This window comes from Mesocricetus auratus, unplaced genomic scaffold (assembly GCF_017639785.1).
Source record: "Mesocricetus auratus isolate SY011 unplaced genomic scaffold, BCM_Maur_2.0 Super-Scaffold_100007, whole genome shotgun sequence".
Classification (NCBI taxonomy): domain Eukaryota; kingdom Metazoa; phylum Chordata; class Mammalia; order Rodentia; family Cricetidae; genus Mesocricetus; species Mesocricetus auratus.
Genome location: NW_024429191.1, coordinates 27,329,939 through 27,350,050, shown reverse-complemented (window position 1 = coordinate 27,350,050; position 20,112 = coordinate 27,329,939). Strand labels below are relative to the sequence as shown.

The 20,112-nt window shown below is 38.6% G+C and overlaps 1 protein-coding gene across 2 annotated transcripts in view; it reads left to right on the top strand.

Annotated features, from left to right (window-relative positions):
• Sgcd (sarcoglycan delta) overlaps positions 1–20,112 on the top strand; it is a 601,123-nt gene that overhangs the window by 54,087 nt on the left and 526,924 nt on the right. For both annotated transcript variants that reach the window (XM_040747904.1, XM_040747903.1), the window contains exon 2: positions 15,363–15,540. The gene's annotated coding sequence lies outside the window, so the exon portion shown is untranslated. The remainder of the gene's footprint in view (positions 1–15,362; positions 15,541–20,112) is intronic.

The window sequence follows — 20,112 nt, the reverse complement described above, 5'->3', positions numbered from 1 at the left end:
AAAAAAAACGCCAATATAGCAATCATATATTATACATGCAGAGGACCTAGTGCAGAACCATGTAGGTTCCCTGTGGTTTAAGTCTCTCTGAGCTCCTATTAGTCCTTCTTAGTTGAAGTCTATGGTCCTTATTGTCCTTGTATCTTTGCTCATCTGGCATTTACTTCTCCTATGGGATTCCTTGGGCTCCAAGAGGAGAGAAGCTAAGGAGATATCTAAATACTTTCTCCACCTAATGTTTGGCTGTGGGTCTTTGCATCTGTTTCCATAAGCTGCCTGCTGTAGTCTCTTTGATGACAATTAGAATAGGCACTGATCTATGAGTATAGAATATTATCACTAGGAACCATTTTGCTGATTATCCTAAGTCTTTTGACTATGCAGCCTCCAATTTCTGGTCATCAAGGCAGTGTGAGACATGGCTTCCTCTTGTGATGTGGGCCCCAAATTAGATCCATCATTGGTTGGCCACTTCTACATGTTCTGCACCTCCATTACCCAAGTACATCTTGTAGGCAGGATAGATTTTAAGTTTTAGGTTTGTTGCTGGGTTGGTGTTCCAGTACCACCTCTAGAAGTCTTGCATAGTTCAGAGAATGGCTGGCTCAGGCTCAGAATCCTCTGTAACTAGAAATCCTTGTTAGGGTGACCCTCATAGAATTTTGAGAGATTTTACTGGACTAGGTTTCCCCATCACCTCCCAAATGCCCTCCAACTCCAGTATCTCACAGTACTCTCTCCGTCCCTCCTCCACAACCCCCACACTGTACCTGATCCCTCCTGTTCCCATACCCTTTCATCTCCTCACCCCCATCCCACCCCTGCACACCGACAAAAATCTATTCTATTTCTTCTTCATAGGGAGATCCATTTGTCCCTCTTAGAGGCCTCCTTGTTACTTACCTTTTCTGGATCTGTGTATTGTAGCACTATTATCACTGAGTTAACAGCTAATATCCACTTATCAGGGAGTACATACCATGTTTATCTTTCTGGGTCTGGGTTATCTCACTCAGGATGATTGTTTTTTGTAGTTCCATCCATTTACCTGAAAATTTCATGGTGTCATTTTTTTAACAGCTGAGTAACACTCCATCATGTATATGTATCACATTTTCTTTAGCCATTCTTTGGTTGAGGGTTTTTAGGTTGTTCACAGTTTTGGGCCATTATGAATAAAGTTGCAATGAACATGGTTGTGCAAGTGTCCTTGTAGAAGGATGGAGCATCCTTTGGGTATATGTCCAAGAGTAGTATAGCTGGGTCTTAAGGTAGATCCATTCTCAGTTTTCTGAGGAACTGCCATATTGATTTCCATAGCGGTTGCATTTGTTTGCACTCACATCTGCAACAGAAGAGTATTCCCTTGCTGTACATTTTCACTATCATGAGCTGTCACTTGTATTAATATGGAAAACCCTGTGAAAGTGTCATTTGACCCCCAAAATAGTCACACCCCAAAGGTTGAGAGCCACTGTTCTAGGGTGATATTGAGTGTGGTTGTCACTTAATGCTAACTTTCTAAGTTACATCTTGTATATAGCTGTAATTGGCCTGGCATGTATGAAAATGTTCTAAAGAAATACTAAAAGCTGGGTGATGGTGGCACATGTCATTAATCTCAGCATTTTGGAGGCAGAGGCAAGTAGATATCAATGATTTCGACCAGACTGGTCTACAAAGGAGTTCCAAGACAGTCATGGCTACAATAAGAAACCTTCTCGCAAAAAAACAAAACAGGACAAAATGGTGGTGATGCAGCCTATAAATCCAGCACTTGTGAGGCAAAGGCAGGCAGATCTCAGTGAATTCTGGGCCAGCTTGATCTACAAAGTAAGTTCTAGGACAACAAGGAAGGTTACACAGAGAAACCCTGTCTCAAAAAAATAAATAAATAAATAAAGAAAGAAAGAAAGAAAGAAAGAAAGAGGGAAGGAAGGAAGGATGAAAGGAGAGAAGAAAGAAAGAGAGAGAGAAAGAGAGAGAGAGAGAGAGAGAGAGAGAGAGAGAGAGAGAGAGAAAGAAAGAGACTGTGTCTCTCAATCTGACTATTGAAGTATTGAATAAATGGACCCCCAAAAATTGGACTTTCCCCAGAGTCCCATGCTGAGAGTAAGAAGAAGCTTGTGGGGGAGGTTGTCTTCTAGAAAGGAATTTCACATAGTTCTAACAATATGTCAGATCACCTTATAGGCTGAGATTCACACACAGACAATGATGGCTTAGTGGTGGGAAGGATCACACCTTGACCAGGACTGCTTAGATGTGTATATCCCTTGCCCTCTTCGTGAACTTTAACCTGACTTCAGTACTCCAAAGATAGACATGGCAAGTAGTCACTTGATTTCTTTGTCCCATTTCCCAACTTGGGATACATTGAATAAATCTCCTTTTTCTGCTTTCTACTATTAATTTGACTCTTTTAGATGACTTATTGGGGATGGGTAGCCAAGCCTGTATTGGCCCTCAAATTTGATAGCACAGCCACTTTGGGAGACTAAAACGTCTGCCAAAATGAAACATACTCTTACCATATGATAGCAATCATATTCCTTGGTATTTACCTAAGTAAATGGGAAATTTATGTTCACACACCAACCTACTTATGGGTGTTTATAGTAGCTTTTCTCATAATTACTCCAAACTTGAAGCAACCAACATGTTCTTCATGAGGCAAATAGATAAATAAGCTGTCATACATCTATGTGATGGAGTACCACTCAGTGCTAAAAGAAAATGAGCTATCAAGCTATTTATTAAGGAAATTTAAATGCATTTTACTAAATGAAAAAAAGTGAAATATATCAATCTGTAACAACTGTATATTGTGAAATTACTGAGATGTAATGTAACTGGCAGAAATGAAGACATGCTAAAGAAACACTTTTGTCTCTCATTCTGGCTATCAAACTATTAAAAAGATGGACCCCAAGACTCTGTGATTTCCCAAGAAATCTCATGCTAACTGGCTTATCAAGACTGGCTGGCTAAACTTGACTTGATGGCACACAGGCAGTGTCCCTCAATCAAAATATCAAAACTTCATGAAAAAAGAAAAAGGAATACTATAGGCACAGTGAAATGATTGATAGGTTTAGAAGATCTGGAGGGAGGGATGGGTAGGATGAATGCAGTCAGTAAATTTTATGACAAATAAACTATTGAGTACGACAGTGTAACGGTGAATACACATTATTAATTCACATCAGAGCTCTAGTGTGTAACTATGAGGAACAAAATCTACTGTGAACTTTGAACTCTAGATGATTCATTGAATGTAACATAGTTGTCTTTCTGGTTTGTTTATTGTTGATGTGACACGCTGTGTTTTTAGGGGAGCAGGCAGAGCACAGTGGTTTTTGGTAACTCTGTATGTGAAGGTCAGTTTTACTGTGAACCTAAAGCTGTGTACATGTATAACCATATGCATTAACCTGTTTTCCATAATTAGCAACCACTCTCCCAAGTCACAAACCCTGTTTAATCTGTGCGTATTGTGTGCATTTTTTATTTAAGGGATAAAACAGTCTTGACAGGATCACAGAAACATTTGGTAAGATGCAATGCAATATGTAGAGCATGGTTGTGGAGGATGGCACCTAGGCTTTTGTCATCAACCCTACCCCAACCATCTCTGTCACTTTAGATAAGCCATTTTCTTTCCATCTGTGAAATAATAGAATTCATCTGGCTGATCCCTATGGCTTCCTTCCACTTTTTTCTTAAAATATTTTTAACTGGATGATTAAGAATTTTTCCTAATCATTGAACTGTATTAAAATAAAATCCCTTCAAATGAATTACAAGTTATTTTTTGTTCTTTGAGTAATAAAAATGTTTTAAAATGTATAGTCTGTCCAGTATTCTTGCAGGCTTCCCTATGGGGAACATTCTGAGACTCCGTTATAGAACTCTTTGTAAATGGCTGTGGAAAGACTTCTTACCCTTATGACTAAAATGATATGTGGGAATTCAGGGTCCCCTCTTGGGGTTCTTAGTCTTATTAATACAATAATTTAAGAATGGACTCAAATGGGAGTTCAAGGGCAATTTTCTTAGAGTTTCAAAGGAAATCCCTGAAAGCAGGCAAGCTGTAAATCTCACCTACTGCAAGGATGAAAAGGATGGAGGAGGAAAATAAGTCATACCATTTTAGACTGTATGCACATGAGCCCGTGGCTGACTGGCAGTAATATGGTGAGGAAGGGAGATTAGGTAAAGGTAAGGAAACATAAGCCCCAAAATGTTAAGGAAAGCATGCTTAGAAAAGTGATAGAAGCTCCACGTCCTACTCTCTCTTCCACTTCTCCCCCACTCTATTTCCCAGGTCCCCCTCCCCCCCCCCACCCCTTGCCGTGTTCCCCATCTGTTCAGAGGATCTTGCCTCATTTCTCTTCTCTTGGGTCTTTTAGGTTCCTTTCTGTTTCCCAGACTCTCTGTCAGTGGAAGTGCAGACTGGCACTCTCCTGATCCATGTTTAAAATCCATATATGAGTGAGTACATACCATGTTTGTCTTTTTGTGACTGGGTTACCTCACTCAGGATGGTTTCTTGCAGTGCTATCCATAGACTCTAGATATCCCCTATGCGGAAGGAATTGGCAATAGGGTGGAAGGATGGGGGGGGATGGTGAGAGGGTGCGGGAGGAGGGGAGGGAGAGGGAACTGGGATTGACATGTAAAACAAGCTATTTAAAATAAAAAATGTTAAAAATAAAAAAAGAAAGTTGCAAAAATAGAAAAGAGATAGAAGACAGAGATGCTAAACTAAGCTATTGCACTAAGGGTAGGAATATTGCAAAGGAAAAATACAGTATCATATTAAAAGACATGTTCTTCCACCCATCCCTTTATCAGGCCTGACTCATGGTGAGCCCACCTTCCTAGGAGGTGGTCCTTTGACTAAGGAATTGACCTGGACCAACTGAAATGTTAGGTCTCCACCAAGACCTACTATTTAGTTTCTTGACAACAAAGAGTTTTACTCAATGGCTCTTTATTAAAATTTATTTACAATGTGTGGCACTTTGCATCTTGGGATTATGTTGATGAGAATATTCAATGGAGCCTATCAGATATAGATGATAATATTTTATTTCATAAAATATTATTTTCTTCTGATGCCCTTTTAATTTCTGGTTAAACTAAAATTTCATGCATATGCATAAACCTGTGTGGGTATGAACATCTGTGAGCACATGAACATATATTAATGACTGTGTTTGTGTTTAAAATACATGTAAAGATTAGAGGCCAGCAACTGGTAATTTTCTTCATGGATCTCTACTTTAGTTTTTGAGACATGGTCTCTCACTGCACTTTAGCATACTGATTTATCTATGATGGCCGAGTAGTGAACTCCAGAGAGTCACCTGTCTGTCTCATGCCTACTCTCAGCATTGGCCTTACAGACACATGCCTTTGCACTCAGCAGTTTACATGAGTGCTAGTGATTTGAACTCAGGTTCAAATCATGCTTTGGCAGAAGGCACTTTACTGGCAGAACCATTTCCACAGCCCACAATGCTATTTATTTACTAATATTTTATTAGTTATTCCATGTTATTCTGTTCTTATTCATCCCCCTCTTCCTCTACTCCCCCCATTCTTTTTCTCCCTCCTTGTCATCTGCTCAAACAGTGCTCTCTTCTGGTTTTATATCACATGACTCAATTATCCCTTATTTTTCTCAAAATACTGCATTTAAAAATTAGAACCCTTCCTATGGAGCATTCTTGCAATCCAAGCAAACAAGAGACAGATATAGGTTTGTGATAAGTTCAATGACAACCTGTCATACGTAATAGAATCCAAGATAGTCACTTAAAGCAGAACCCTGCTTAAAAATGTTTAAAGAAAGAAGAAAGAAAGAAAGAAAGAAAGAAAGAAGGAAAGAAAGAAAGAAGGAAAAATGATATAAGGAATAAATGTCTGCTTGCCACCCAGCTTTTTTGCCAATCCTGTGTTGTTTTTGCATTATTCATCTCAACAGCTTAATGAGTAAAAATTTGCCAATGTTCATTGCCTAATATAGAACAATTTTAAAAATAATATTTTGCCTATCTCTGCTTGTAAATATGTTAAACAGCTATTAAGAAAAGAACAAATTACAAGTTTTAAAAGATTGAAATCATCATGTCACTCCAGCCAGAAAGGGCTGCTACCACTGTTTTTGTAAGCTTCCTGTCCTGAAGATTCTATACACACATCTATCTATTGAACAAAATTTAATACCTATGTTAGAAGAAATGCAGTACCTGATGCAAAAGTCAGTCATTTATGAGCAGTCTCTGTACATCAGCTGACCCTACAGGGGCCAAATTCCCACTTATAGCACCTCTTCCTCCTTAAATATTTTATTTTTTATCTTTAAATCATGAACTCCTTTTTGTAAGTATAGCAATGGTATCCTTGTCACAAAATATTAACAAAGCAAGTATCTAATCATTTTTCAAATTGCGGACTATATTTTTCTTATGTGTTATTTGTAAATCAAGATTCAGGTAAGGTTTGTCCATTAAAATTGACTTTGGGGACTTGGTAGGTGGCTCAGCGAGTAAAAGTGAATGCTGAGTAAGCAAGCATGACAACTTGAGGTCAAATCCTCAGAACCCATCCAACACTGGATGTGGTAACTCTTTGGGCTCCTGTGGGAGATGGGAAGAAGAAACAAAAGAAATCTGGAAACTATAGATAATCTAGCAGAGAAAGCTTGTCTTGAATAAGGTGGAAAGTGAAGATGGCCCCAGATTATCTTCTGAAATGTCACCAATGCACTTGGATTCATACACAAGAATTTGTGTGTATGTGGCACCCTCCCTCCCCACCACACACACTCACTAGTTGTCTTTAAGGTCCAGTGAACATTTTATGTCACAGGATTCCCATCACTTTTCATTATTTTCCATGTAACTTATTTATAGAAGTCAGTGAGCTTCTTTGTGCTACAGACAGCCCTTCAGTCTGAGACAAGTTATTTCATTGCTGCGGCTTCATACATAGTGTGTTTCTTGTGACCAGAACTCCTAGTAACTGGGATTTACTGTAGACAGCTTGATTAGATTTAGGTTGCTTGCCTTCCCCTAGATAATGGTAAGGCAGCCTGTCTTTGCAAGCAATGAAACCTTGCTTGGCTCTTGTGCTGGCTTCACGGAACTAGGATCCTGGAAATTTATGGTCACAAAAGCAACCCAAACCAGTAGCTTTGGGGTTCTTATGACTTCAAAGAATGAAATTCTCAGACAGCAAAACATGAGTCTTAGAAAAAAGTTTTTTTTCCTAAAATAATTTTTATTTAACTTTTTATACATGTTACTCCCAGTTTCCTCTCCCTCCCCTCCTCCCCTGATCCCCCAATCTCCCCAAACCCCCACCACACCCAATCCCCCCTCTGCTCCCCAGGGAGGGTAAAGTCTTCCATGAGGGATTTTCAGAGTCTGTCATATAATCCCAGTCAGGGCCTAGGTCCTCCCCAATGTGTCCAGGCTGAGAGAGCATCCCTCCATGTGGAATGGGCTCCCAGAGTCCATTTGTATGCCAGGAATAAATACTGATCTACTCTCCAAGGTCCCATAGATTGCCAAGGCCTCCTCTCTGACACCCAGATTCAGGGGAGGAATCTGGATCAGTCCCATGCTGGTCTCTCAGTCATCAGTCTTGGGTCCACACGTTCCCCCTTGTTTAGGTCACCTGCCTCTGTGGGTTTCACCAGCCGGGTATTGATTCCTTTCTTCATCACTCCTCTTTGAAACTGGAGTTCAGTTCAGTTTTTAGTTGTGGGTGTCTGCCTCTGCTTCCGTCAGCCACTGGGTGAGGGTTCTAGGATGGCATATAAAGTAGTCATCAATCTCATTAGCACGGGAGGGCATTTAAGGTAGCCTTAATGTCAGTTGGGGTCATTCTTATAGATCTCTGAAAATCTCACTAGTGCCAGACCTCTCTTCTAACCTATAATGGCTCCCTCTATTATGGTATCTTTCAATATTCTCTCCTCTATTCTTACCCTGACTCAACCTTCCTGCTCCCCCGTGTCCTCATCTCCCCTCCTCTTCTCCCCATCTCTTTCTTCCATCTCCCTCTCCCCTCCCCTTCCCCCTACTCCCAATCCAAACTCTAAACACCTATGAGAGATTTTATTTTCCACCTTTAGAAAAGACATGTATTTAAGGAATATTAACACTTTGCAGTTATGTAATGGAAAGATTAGGCTCCAATAAAACACTGTAAATAATGTCTCAATGTTTCTTTGCATGATTTTGGTGTTGGGGATGGAATCCAGGACCTTGCAAATGTCCAGCTAGTAGTCTAGTCATTTCATAGACCTTATAATCTATCATCCTAAAATTTCTATTTAAGAATTAAAATGTTATTTACCCACTTAATAAGTAAGAAAATTCATACTGAGACAGTATCACTGTGTTCATTGAAAGCCTGTAGAAAGATTCTCTTTAGGTTGTAAACTTCGATCTAATGCTTCAGGGTTTTTATTTCCTATTTCCTGTTTCACCCCCTTTTCTACATTGTTCACATTCTGTTTTCTTCCTTTGGGTAGAAAATAAACTGGCCTCAACTTTTAAGGGCTTCTATGAATCCCGACCATCACTTAACAACATTAACAGCAAGCACTTGCATCCTTCATTCCTTCCTGTATGTGGTTTTCTTTTTGTTTGTCTATTGTTTGAAAAAGAATCTTACTATGTATTTCAGCCTTCCCTGGAGCTTGAACTTGAACTGTTCCTGCCTCAGTGTCCTGTAAAGTCCTGAGACTACACTGGGCTTCACTATTTATTTACAAATTGATTTTCTCAAAGAGCCATTTTGGATGTTTTTCTAAAATTTCTGTGTAAATAACATGACAAATGATATAGTTAGTGAGCAACTGAGCTAGCATATCATATTTAGGTAGAGATCTAATACTTTTTTTGAAATGCATCTTTGAATTTTATTGCGCCAAGGTAAAATCATAGCCCTATTTGATTGCTTCTTATAATGAGGATATTCCCTTGTGTTAAAGGGAGTAATGCTGTGACTCTGACTTAATTGCGTCGACAGAGAACCAGAGGAATGAGGTGATGCTGAGCTATTATTGTTTAAGTAAATGACTCTGAATAGTGTTTCTATTCTATTGAGTATACAGAGATTTGTGGGAAACCACTGATCAGCTATTGGTCATTTAATCATTGTCAGCAAGTCATCTGACTTTTTCTCTGCTGGCAAGACAAGAGAGCATAAAAAAGTCAGCTCCATAGAAACATCAGTGTCTGAATTTTAAGCGAGGTAGTGTAACATGCCACTTCTACAAACTTTGCTGGTATCTACCTTGTATGTTGGTGCTCAGACACATATGGATTTTTTAAGTTTTTGAAGGACTTTGTGAGAAACTACTGAAATTCAACATGGAACTTTCAATAATGGTGTGAATTATCATTCATTCAATGTCTTTTTCTTAGAATGGAAACATTGGCTACTTCTATGACAAGAATCAGTTAGAATAAAGTTGAACTGTGTCTCTAGATAACTACCATAGCTTAAGTGAGAAAGGTGTTGTGTCTATGTAAATAAATGGGCAAAAGATGACACATTTCTTTTCCCATTAAGTTTTAAGAGCTGATCTTCCCAGGCTATTTCAATTATTGTCCATGGACTATCAGTATCTGACTCACTTTATAAAATAGATAAGATAAACACATTTCTTTTTCAAAGAATATTATACTGATCAGCCTAAACTCAGGTACCAGGAATATTCCTGGAATCTCTTCATAGCATTCAGCACATTTTATTTCAGAATCTTTTTAATTTTGCCACCCAATTTAAAAGGCTACTTAGATAAGAAATAAGTTCTTACTGTATTGGTAAGAGCTCAGGCACCAAAGAGTAACCTGTCCTTATAACTCTTAAAGTCTATCAGCTATGTCCTTTTGGTATGCCCCAGCAGTTTGACTGTTTCTTATCCAACTAGGAAGCAAGGTCTTTTATATTGTACACAGCCCAAACTGGCTAGCCCAGGTATAGTTGAGCAATTAGATTCCTGATGTGATTTTGTGTCTGATAAGAACAGCATTGCTTTAGAAATCTCATCTGGTACAAGATGTAGCCAGTCTACCCATAGATGAAATCAGACTACCTATGGTGATGTGCTGCAGGATTTAGTGTCATTGATACTTGGGGTGTTTCCAGTTCTTAGAGATGTCTAAAACTTTGGAAAAATATACCCTGTCCTGCCTAGATGGCTTTTCTCCCATTTTTGAGATCAAGAAAGTCAGTTTTCACTTGTATTTCTGTATACTGCATTTTTTTCATTGGAGTTGTGACATTTTGGAACGTGAGATCTAGAGTTGGTGATTCTCAGAGTACTTGATAAAATTTACTCAGTGTCATTTCTGAATTTGAATCCTGTCACTGTCGTGGCTTATTTATTTGACTGCAATCAAAACCGTTCAAGTTTCCAAATCAAGTTTTCTTTTATGTAGATGATAGCAGTATTATCAAGCATAGACACATGGAAGCATGACTGGCCACATGGAGTTGGGTATGAGAGAGACAACCTTGTATGCTTATAGGCTTATAGGGCATACCTGAGACCACACTTTTTGTGAAGTCAGTCTTCAGAGCAGTAGTCCCTATTAGACTTGGTCAGCATTGTTTTAAACTTAAACTTCTGAATTGCAATTTGTATTTTACCCTTTGCCCTAATACATTTCCAATCCATGGGTCTTGATAATTATACATGCAGAGTTCCTAACTCCTCTGTGACCTACTTTTTCTGGCTTGACTTCTCTGGATACTCACCTCTTTGGGAAGTGTGTCGAGGGTGCCTCTGGATCTGTGACTTGGTGCTTGAGTGTGTTTTCTCTTCACAAGCGATAATTTTTTAAGATGGTCCAGCCATTTAAAGGGTATTGTTTAAATTGCTTTCAGCGTAGCCACTAATTGATACCTCTTGAGGAGGGACATGTTCTCTGAACTATGCAAGGCAAGATGCCACTTTCCTCTATTATTACTCTGCCACCCTGGAAAATACGGGCAAATGAGAAGTTTGTTGGCTTTTTTTTTACACTAATGATTTTGTCAATATGCCCAGTATGTACTTCTTAGTTCATTTTACTATGTGCTAAGATTAACCCCTTTGCAGTTTCCATGGGTTTCAGAGATGCTGATTTCTGAAACAGATTTTTTTTCTGTACTGCAGGATATCTTGTATGCTTTTGTAATTGGTGAATGCTTTTGCTTCCTAACAAAACCTCGGAAAAGCATGTGTTGGATGAGGTCTGGTAAGAAAACTAATGAAATAAATAATTTCCTAAGAAAATCACTAGCTAACCTGATCTGGTTCTATAGACCTCTAATCCTGTAATCCTAGATACTTGTAGACTGAGGTAGGAGGAACAAAATTCAAGAGATTTGTGGGCCACAGAATGAATTCAAAGCTAGCCTGGACATCTTAGTAAGAATCTGTCTTTAGTTAAGGAAAGAGGAGAGGTAGGGAAAAGGAGGAAAAGAAAAAAGGAAGAAATAGACAAATGGGAAAGAAAATATAGAAATGCCTCTCTATCAAGAGGGATTTGAGGTGTTTAGATCAACACATGCTTCATTATGACATTGAAGAATTGACAATCTAGGGGGGAAGTTTGTCACATTTTAGCACATCTGGGCAGAAGTTAAGCTACTATAAAGCATAAAGAATGGCATTAAGAGTAAGGCTTCGCCAGGCATTGGTGGCGCACGCCTTTAATCCCAGCACTCAGGAGGCAGAGGCAGGCGGATCTCTGTGAGTTCGAGGCCATCCTGGTCTACAAAGCAAGTTCCAGGAGAGCCTCCAAAACAATACAGAGAAACCCTGTCTCGAAAAACCAAAAAAGAAAAACAAAACAAAACAAAACAAAAAAAAGAGTGAGGCTTCACGAAGTCACAAGGAAAATCTTCAGTGGTTCCTGCTGTATTCTCAGCCCTTAGTAAAATGCATAGCAAACAGTATGTGTCCAGTGAACATGGGTTGAGTAAATTCACCTCCAATTATGTCCGTATCTGCTCTAGGATGGACTACCATTTAGTTTTCCTCTGAAACATCTTAGCTATTTCTTAAGTTGGGTGTTACTAAGATAGAAGAGAAGGTGATATATTTTTATGTTGTTTTTACACTTACATTGACTATGAATAACAGAAGTTAGAAAACAAAGATGCATTTGGAAAGACTTGAGAGTGAAATTCTCAAAGTGGTATGCACAATTTTTAATAACTCCATATGTATTATTATTCTGAATTACAGCATTATTTGCCTTTCTGAAGTTGTGTCCCTTGGCTCTGGAATACAGGAATAATTGAAGCAGTGACAATTTGATTATCATCTTCCTACAAAACCCTGGCCAAGATCACCCCTAAATTACTGGGTATCAGCAAGAGGACATGAAATAAAGAAGAAAAGTTGACTCAATTTATGTAGTTCTGCTGACTGTTGCTATTATGAGGGCAGTCAGGGTAACATCACACATCAGGTGGTGGTACAGAGGCAGTTACCCAGAATCATTGTGATCCCAGAAGTAGTCCCATTCTATGGAACATGGAAAAGATTCAGACAATGGAGGGAAATTAAATGAAAGTATATAAAATCATGAGATGTCATGTGGAGTATATGATTGCAATAGGTACAAGAAACAAAAACCCAAAACCCTTTAAGGACTTCCATCATCACAATAAGGAATTACTTACCTCTGTGGTCACTTCTTTATCACAAACATCTTAAAGGATTCGTTTTACAGAATAAAATTTGATTTAGAAAATCTGATGTCTTTTTACTTACAGAAGCTAAAGAATTTCATGGTAGCAGATGAAGTTATTAGCAATAATCATCGAAAAGTCTGTTGGAGGTGTCTAACATTTTGACACTGGGATATGACATCATCTTCTAGTGTGTCAGGCTGCATTCATATCTAGGATCTTTCTGAAGCCCTATATATACCCTATTTCTTAGCTAATCATAGACTTAGCTAATCTTTAAGAAATCTTAAAAAGCAAGATGGTCACATATCATTTTTATTTTTGCAGTTGCAAATATTAAGGACATGTAGTTTAGCTCAGTGAGAAAAGAGACTCCCAAGGATAAGACATCAAACCAAACATGAAGAAAGCTAACTAATGAGAAAATTGGTTTCAGATCCCAAATCCTTTCAACTCTGGTTCCATACTTCCTAACACTGATTCCCTTTCACTCATGTAGCCCTGAATTCATTTTTCTCACACCCCCTCCAAGAAGGCAGGGACTGAGACTGCAAAGAAGGATCAAAATGATGGCATCAGAAAAAAGGTAGAGGAAATGAAAAAGACTAAGTAAATTTCACAGCAGGAGCAGGGGCATTTCCATACATGCAACATGTGCTCTTTCATTTCTAAGAAGTGGGTACTTAGAATTTTTCCTTTACACCATATCTATAGATATTTATAATAAATATCTGTGTCACATGCCAGGCCTCTTAAAGCCATTTTCTAAGCTTAATACTGGAAAGTATTCATGTTCTTGCTCTCACATAATTTTCAGAATTGCTGGAGATGGGATGCTTTGGGTTCAAACCAGGCATAGGCACTGGCTAAATGGCCTTGAGAAAGACTGTTACTTCACTAAAAAATCGAGTACCATTAGACTGTAGTATGCATACTAGGCTGTAGTATACATGTTTGAAATACTACAAGAAACCAGTGTTCCTTACACATATAGAACCTATGTTTTGTTGCAGAAAATCAAGTGGTAAATGAGTAAATGTGTAATATAACAGAAAGACTCTCTGGGTTTACACAGAAAGAGGAATGGTAAATGTGGTAAGAGTTTACTATTTTATATAAGGTGTTTATAAGAGACACACAGGAGAAGTAATAGCAGAGCAAAGCTGCACATTCTCAAGGAACAAAAATAATGCAACAAGATAAAAAGCAATGTCAGTGTTAAGTTGAAAAGACCCAAAAGCATCCAGAGGCATGCTGGAGTATTGTATACCCGCCTGAAGAAATCATGAGGAACAGATATGGCTGACAGGGCAGCCTTAACTGCTGCATCATTCCTGATCATTTTGGCCATTTAAGAACTTAAAATGGCAGTGGGTGGATTTGAGAATGAAAGTGTTGTTCTTTTATTCAAACTCTTGATAGGAGTGGTAGCCTTGGTCTGATACATGATGGTGCTATAAACCAGGATAGCAGCAGAGAAGATGGAAAGACAAATTCAGTGGCTGCATATTTTCTGAAGAAAGAGCCACTAGAATTTTCTGATGATAGAGTATAGAATATTTGGTATATATGAGGAAGACAGAGATAGAGACAAAGACAGTGAGAGATACAGACAGGCAGACACACAGATACAGGGAGAGGGTGAGAGAGTGAGAGGGGAAGGGAGAGGGAGGGAAATTCACAGAGAAGGTTGAGGGAGAAAAGAAATTGCCATTGACTAAGAAGGAATAAAGGAGGTAATACATAGGTTCTACTTATTTCAGGACAGATGTAATGGTGACTATAGATACATGACCTATGTTTTCTCTAGCTAATAGGATAAGTCTACTAGAATATAGGTAGAGTTGGTGAATAATTGGTCGAAAAATAAATTGTACTTGAGGAGACTATCTAGGAATGGAAACAAATCTCATGTATGAGAATGTGACAACTCAAGGAAGTAAAAGAGAGACCCAGTGAGAAAATACATAGAAAAGAGGCTCTGGAATGGGTAGCAAAGTGTCTTTACATTAGAAACAAGAAAGGTGAAATGATTTCCTGGAGGTACCCATGATGGAATGGCCAGTGGTAACAAATAACTATGGTATCTTAGATACAGATACAGAGAATTATAGAGGTGGAGTAATGAACTTTTTTCCTGTGTGTCACTTTGCCATAGACCAGGAATAAGTATGTACTCTTTACCAAAGAGTCATTCATTCATTTATTCTTTCTTTCGTTCATTCATTCCAAACCAACATAATGAATGACTCATCTCTAATCCTTGTTTCCCTCTAAAATAAATTAACAAATGTATATTGTTGTGTCCTAGAAAAGAATGTTCTAGTATAATAATATAATTACTTTTTGTTGGTATGGGTGGCAATGTCAGTGGTGCTGGAACTAGTGCTGCTTATGGTGGTACTGGTGGGAGTGATCATGATGGTAGTAAGGCTCATGGTGCTGGTGGATGTGGTAGTGGTTATGGCAATGGTGCTCATGGTGTGCATGTATGCATGTTTGTGTTTGGGTTAATTTTTTAATCACTCAGTGCTGAATTCTCAGTTTCCATTTAAGTGGCTTATGTGTAGTTCCTAGAACAAATGGTCTTAGATTTGGTATTACTCTGCTGATTTCTGTGTGCAAATCTTTCTCTTGTGATTCTGTAGACTTAGAAGAAAAGACTTAGAAGAAATCTCCATCCTCAGGAATTTGGAGACAGCTGCACTGGAAGCTGTGTGGAAGTTAAGGAGACTGTTGCTGTAGTGGGGACCTGAGAACATTATATCAATCCCAATGTTGCCCTGACATTTGTACCTAAGATTCAAGAGGATTAAGACTAAAAAGGTATGATATGCAGTTTAGCTTCTTAATTTTTAAGACAAATATGGTACATTTAAAAGCAGATTGTTTTTATTGTCTTGTCCCCAACTGCCTTTGCTTTTATGTGTGTCTTTGGTCTTTTAAGAAACATATTTTCTTTCTCTCTGAGTTTATGGAATGTTGTGGGATAGACATGGTACAATGGGGGAAAACAGAAGAAACACTGTTCTAACAAGGATCAGATGGGCAAAGGGCAGTATGACAAAGTGGACAGAGACCTGGACAGGAGTCCAACAGAAAGAAAAGAGAAATTATTTTAGATGTCTAGTCCATGACAGACTCAGGTAAGAAGATGAGCAAATAGATTGTTCTTTGTCATACATATTTTTATTCCTATTTTTTGTGTCCAAGGGAAGCTGTTGATAAAGATTTTTTTAAAATTTCTACTTTGTTAAGAGAAGCATTTAACTTTATTTTATGTGTATTGGTGTGAATGTGTCAGATCACCAGGAACTGGAGTTACAGACAGTTGTGAGCTGCTTTGCAGGTGCTGGGAATTGAATCCGGGTCCCCTGGAAGAATAACCAGTGCTTTTGACCACTGAGCCATATCTCCAGCCCCTTTAAGAGAAACATTATATTTCTCTTGGATATATGCCTATGCTGTGGCAGACTCTAATTTTGAGTAAAAGGAATTGCTTGGTTTTCTAAATGATAAATATAATGCTTATAGTAATTAAAGAGCAATCAGCAAAAGGTGTTTACACAAACATGTTTACTACATAAGTAATTTGTTGAATGCATTTCATTGCTTTCGGTGTATATATCTCTTTGTATATGTAGATGTTTATATTTGTACATATGGAGAATGTCAAGGAAGAATAGAAAAAGAAAGAATGATGGGAATGATCAATTATAAATATTTACAGTAAATCAGATGTTGTGTTCTGACATTTGCAAAAATATCTCATGAACCATGTGAAATAAGGACTTCTGTTCCAGGAAGTGAGAGAGGAGATAAGAAGACTTTTTTGTGACTGAGAGGTTCAGGGACCATACTCTGTTCCAGCCTTAGTAAAATTCCAGTTTCTATATTCATTTGTATGGAAGGGTAGAGTCATATTGGTACCTGGGGAAATGGATTTGAGAGGAGCACACAGCATATCCAGGAGACATTTTAAGATGTCATAGAAATGTCTATTTGTAGCTAATTCACTGTCCTTTGAGTTTCAAAAAAAAAAAGAAAGTGGGAATACAAAACAAAATAAAAAAACAGCACATTATCTTATGATGAAGAGGTTTACAGGGGGATAAGATAACAAGGTGTGCTTGTTGAGGGGTTGGGTCCCTTCTTATGGCACCATGAAATTCCCTTAGGTCAAATACTAAGGAGAGATGGAGGTGTTGACCTGGTAAAGATGGGATCAGGTATAGCCATAGGTTGGCTGTCACCTGCAGTTCTCCCTGCTGGACAAAGTCTGGTTCTTGCTTTTAGGTTGTGAGTTGTCCTTTGGAAATGAAGCACAATCACTTTCTGCCTACTATTTCTGAATACGGGGAAAGACATGCTAGGGCTCTGACAGTTACACGACTCATATACCTCTGAAAACCAAAATATCTCTGAGAGACCAGGGAATGCATGCGGGAAGAAATCTTTTCCTACTACCCAGCAGAATTTTCTTTGTTCATGTATATAATTCTTGTTCTTTTTTTATTCAAAGCACATCCTTAAAACAGTTCAACATTAAACACTAATTAGGAACTCATTTCCTATTAACATGACTACAAAGGCCAAGTTGATAATTTAATTATTGGAAAGGAGGCACACATATGTACTGTACCATTTTGGAGTCTTCACAAGAGCAGAAACATGCTACATAATCGACGTGTACTGTGGTTGCAGGCCTCTTTGCTCATACATCCTTGGTCTATCAGTAAGGAAAGCTAACATACTCTGTTTTGCTTGTCCCAGTGTCCTGGAGGAGACTGTACATGGGGTTGGGATTTGGAAGAGGAAGATCCTTATTTCAAGTGCTGATCTTTAATTCAGAACATCTGTAATCTAGATGCCAGTCACTTAAAACAGGAATTCAGTGAGGCTTTAGACCTTGGCAATAACAATACTATTGGTTTAGACAGCAATTGACTGGTAAAGGCAAAACAAACTGCATTAGTGAAGATATGAGTGGAATTTATGCTGTATGGTGAATATTTAGCAAGGTGAACTATCGGTTGAACACACAGACACATACACACACAGGAAAAAAGAACAGTATGTCTTTACTAGGGTGTTGGAATAGAGTGTGATGGTGCTGGCACAATCCATCTACCACATGACACTGAAGGGCTCTTAAGTGTCCTTTTACATGAAGTAGACTGTATAAATTAATGGCTCTAGAAGCAGAACAATGAAAGCAAATCATAGTTCTAATCCAGTCTGTGCTTGAACATTAGAAGAGCCATTTAATTCTACCCAGTCAGTACTGTTTAAAGTATGTTCTGTGAGCTTGGAGCATGAGGGCCACTTCTGCTTGGAAGGCATGTAAACTCTGAGGCCAGTCTGGGCTGCACAGTGAGACACTGTAACTCACACTCCTACCAAAAGAGTAAAACTTAAACTGCCCTGTGAGATAGGTGTTACCATTCCTGTATTACACATACACAAAGTGACTGTTAGAAAAGTAATCTAACATGTCCTAGCGCACAATGCGTTTTCACACACTGAGCTCAAGGGTCATTGTATATGACTCCATTCTAGCTTAACTGTCTTCATTCCAAATTAGATGTGCAGAGGCAGTCCTCTAGAAGACACTTCCAGAATGGCCAGTTAGGGATAATGATCATTAAATGACTTAATTATATATTCTACTTGTGACTTTGGGGAAAATAAGAGGTTAATGATAAATATCACTCTGGTTTTGAGGCTCATTACTTGAGAAAGCATGGCTTTCAGAACCATCTTTTATGAACCATTATACAAACTGTGTTTTTGGGAACTGTGGCAGAGTCAAGGCAACTGTATAGATAGCCTTGGAGTGAGGCTCCTCTGCCTCCATCCCAAGCCACCTTGTCTTCCTACATGTAAACAGTAACACTCCTGTGTAAAAGAATCCCAGGACTCCTTGCTGTAAGTGTGGGGCGCCTCTCAGTCCCCACTTGCAGGCACTCACTTCACTCTGTTTCAATGGTAGCAGAACATTGTTTTCTAAAAATAGCATTCATTTCATTGTAAGAGTTTGGAACCTCTGAAAGAAGTGGACACTTTTGCCAAAGGGGAGAAAATGGCATTTAATTAATACGTTGGAAATGATGTTGAGGAAAAAAATTGTCATTAAATGTGAATGTTGCACTTTATCTGTCCAGTGGGAGGGGAGTGAAGGGAGCCTGGAACTCGTTAGCATGTTTAACATATACCAACAAGGTTAATTGCCTTAGCATGTTGAAGAGCTCAATGGCTTGGTTAACCTCTACAGCTCGCCCTCACTGTCATAATTGTTTTTCATGTGATTTCAGCATCCGTCTTTATTTTAGCTGGACTTTGAAAGTTTGATTTAAAAACCTGAAAAATTGCAAATGTGTGCCAGCTAACAGAGCGTGATATTGACAAATTAATTAGTCTATTCCCAACTTGCTTCCTTGATAGAGAGGCTCTGTGTGCCTCCCAGAGTATCAAAAGCAAGATGAAAAGCTGCCTTTGGGGATAGGTCTTATTATCATTTCTGCCATTCATTATTTGGAGTGGGGATGTGGCTGACTCAGAAGAGTGGTATGTGTATGTGTATGTGTGTGTGTGTGTGTGTGTGTGTGTGAGTGTGTGTATGTGTGTGTGTTCCCTTTACATGATAGTTCACATTGGTAGAGTCTTATGGTAGTTTTCCATATACCTCTGCATTCATGGGCATCACTTGTAAAGTTGGCTATTCCCTAGCATGTGGAAACGGTGGCTCTTAGATTTTCTGTTTCCCACAGCAACACAGCAGAACTGTGGCTATCTTACCAAGTCTTGTGACTGGCTTTCACTCATGGTTTCTCTGATTTTCACTGAGTTGTTCCTGAAGTTCATCATACATAACAGTTTCATATTATTAGCTAATAAATATATCAAATATGGAGGATGGATAAGACAGAAGACCCAGACTAGATAACCCACAATGCTCTTTCTGTAGCCATTTGCTTGCCTATATGCCTGGGTGCTGTATCCCAGACACCTACTAGGAGCCAGTAGTTGGGCTGTGGTTTATCATAGTATATATATGTGAAACCTACCCGTTATGTTGGGTCCCATAGTTTCAACATCTATAAAATACATTCTTAAATAAAACTGAGGAGGTCCTGAAGGCTTGTCAAACCCAAGACCTGTTAGCTGAGGATAGCTATGACTGTGGCCCAACATAATTATAACTTATAACATTATGATATTTTTGTATGTGTGGTTTTTCTAACTTGATTGTGTAGTTTTTTGTGTGTATACTTTGTAAATGACATTATGTTGCAATGTCAAAAAACCTGAACATGTTTGTTAGACCTCAGTAGATATTACAGCTTCCTTAGATTTCAAGTGAATTGGTAGTTAATGATGATAAAGGGACATAATCTG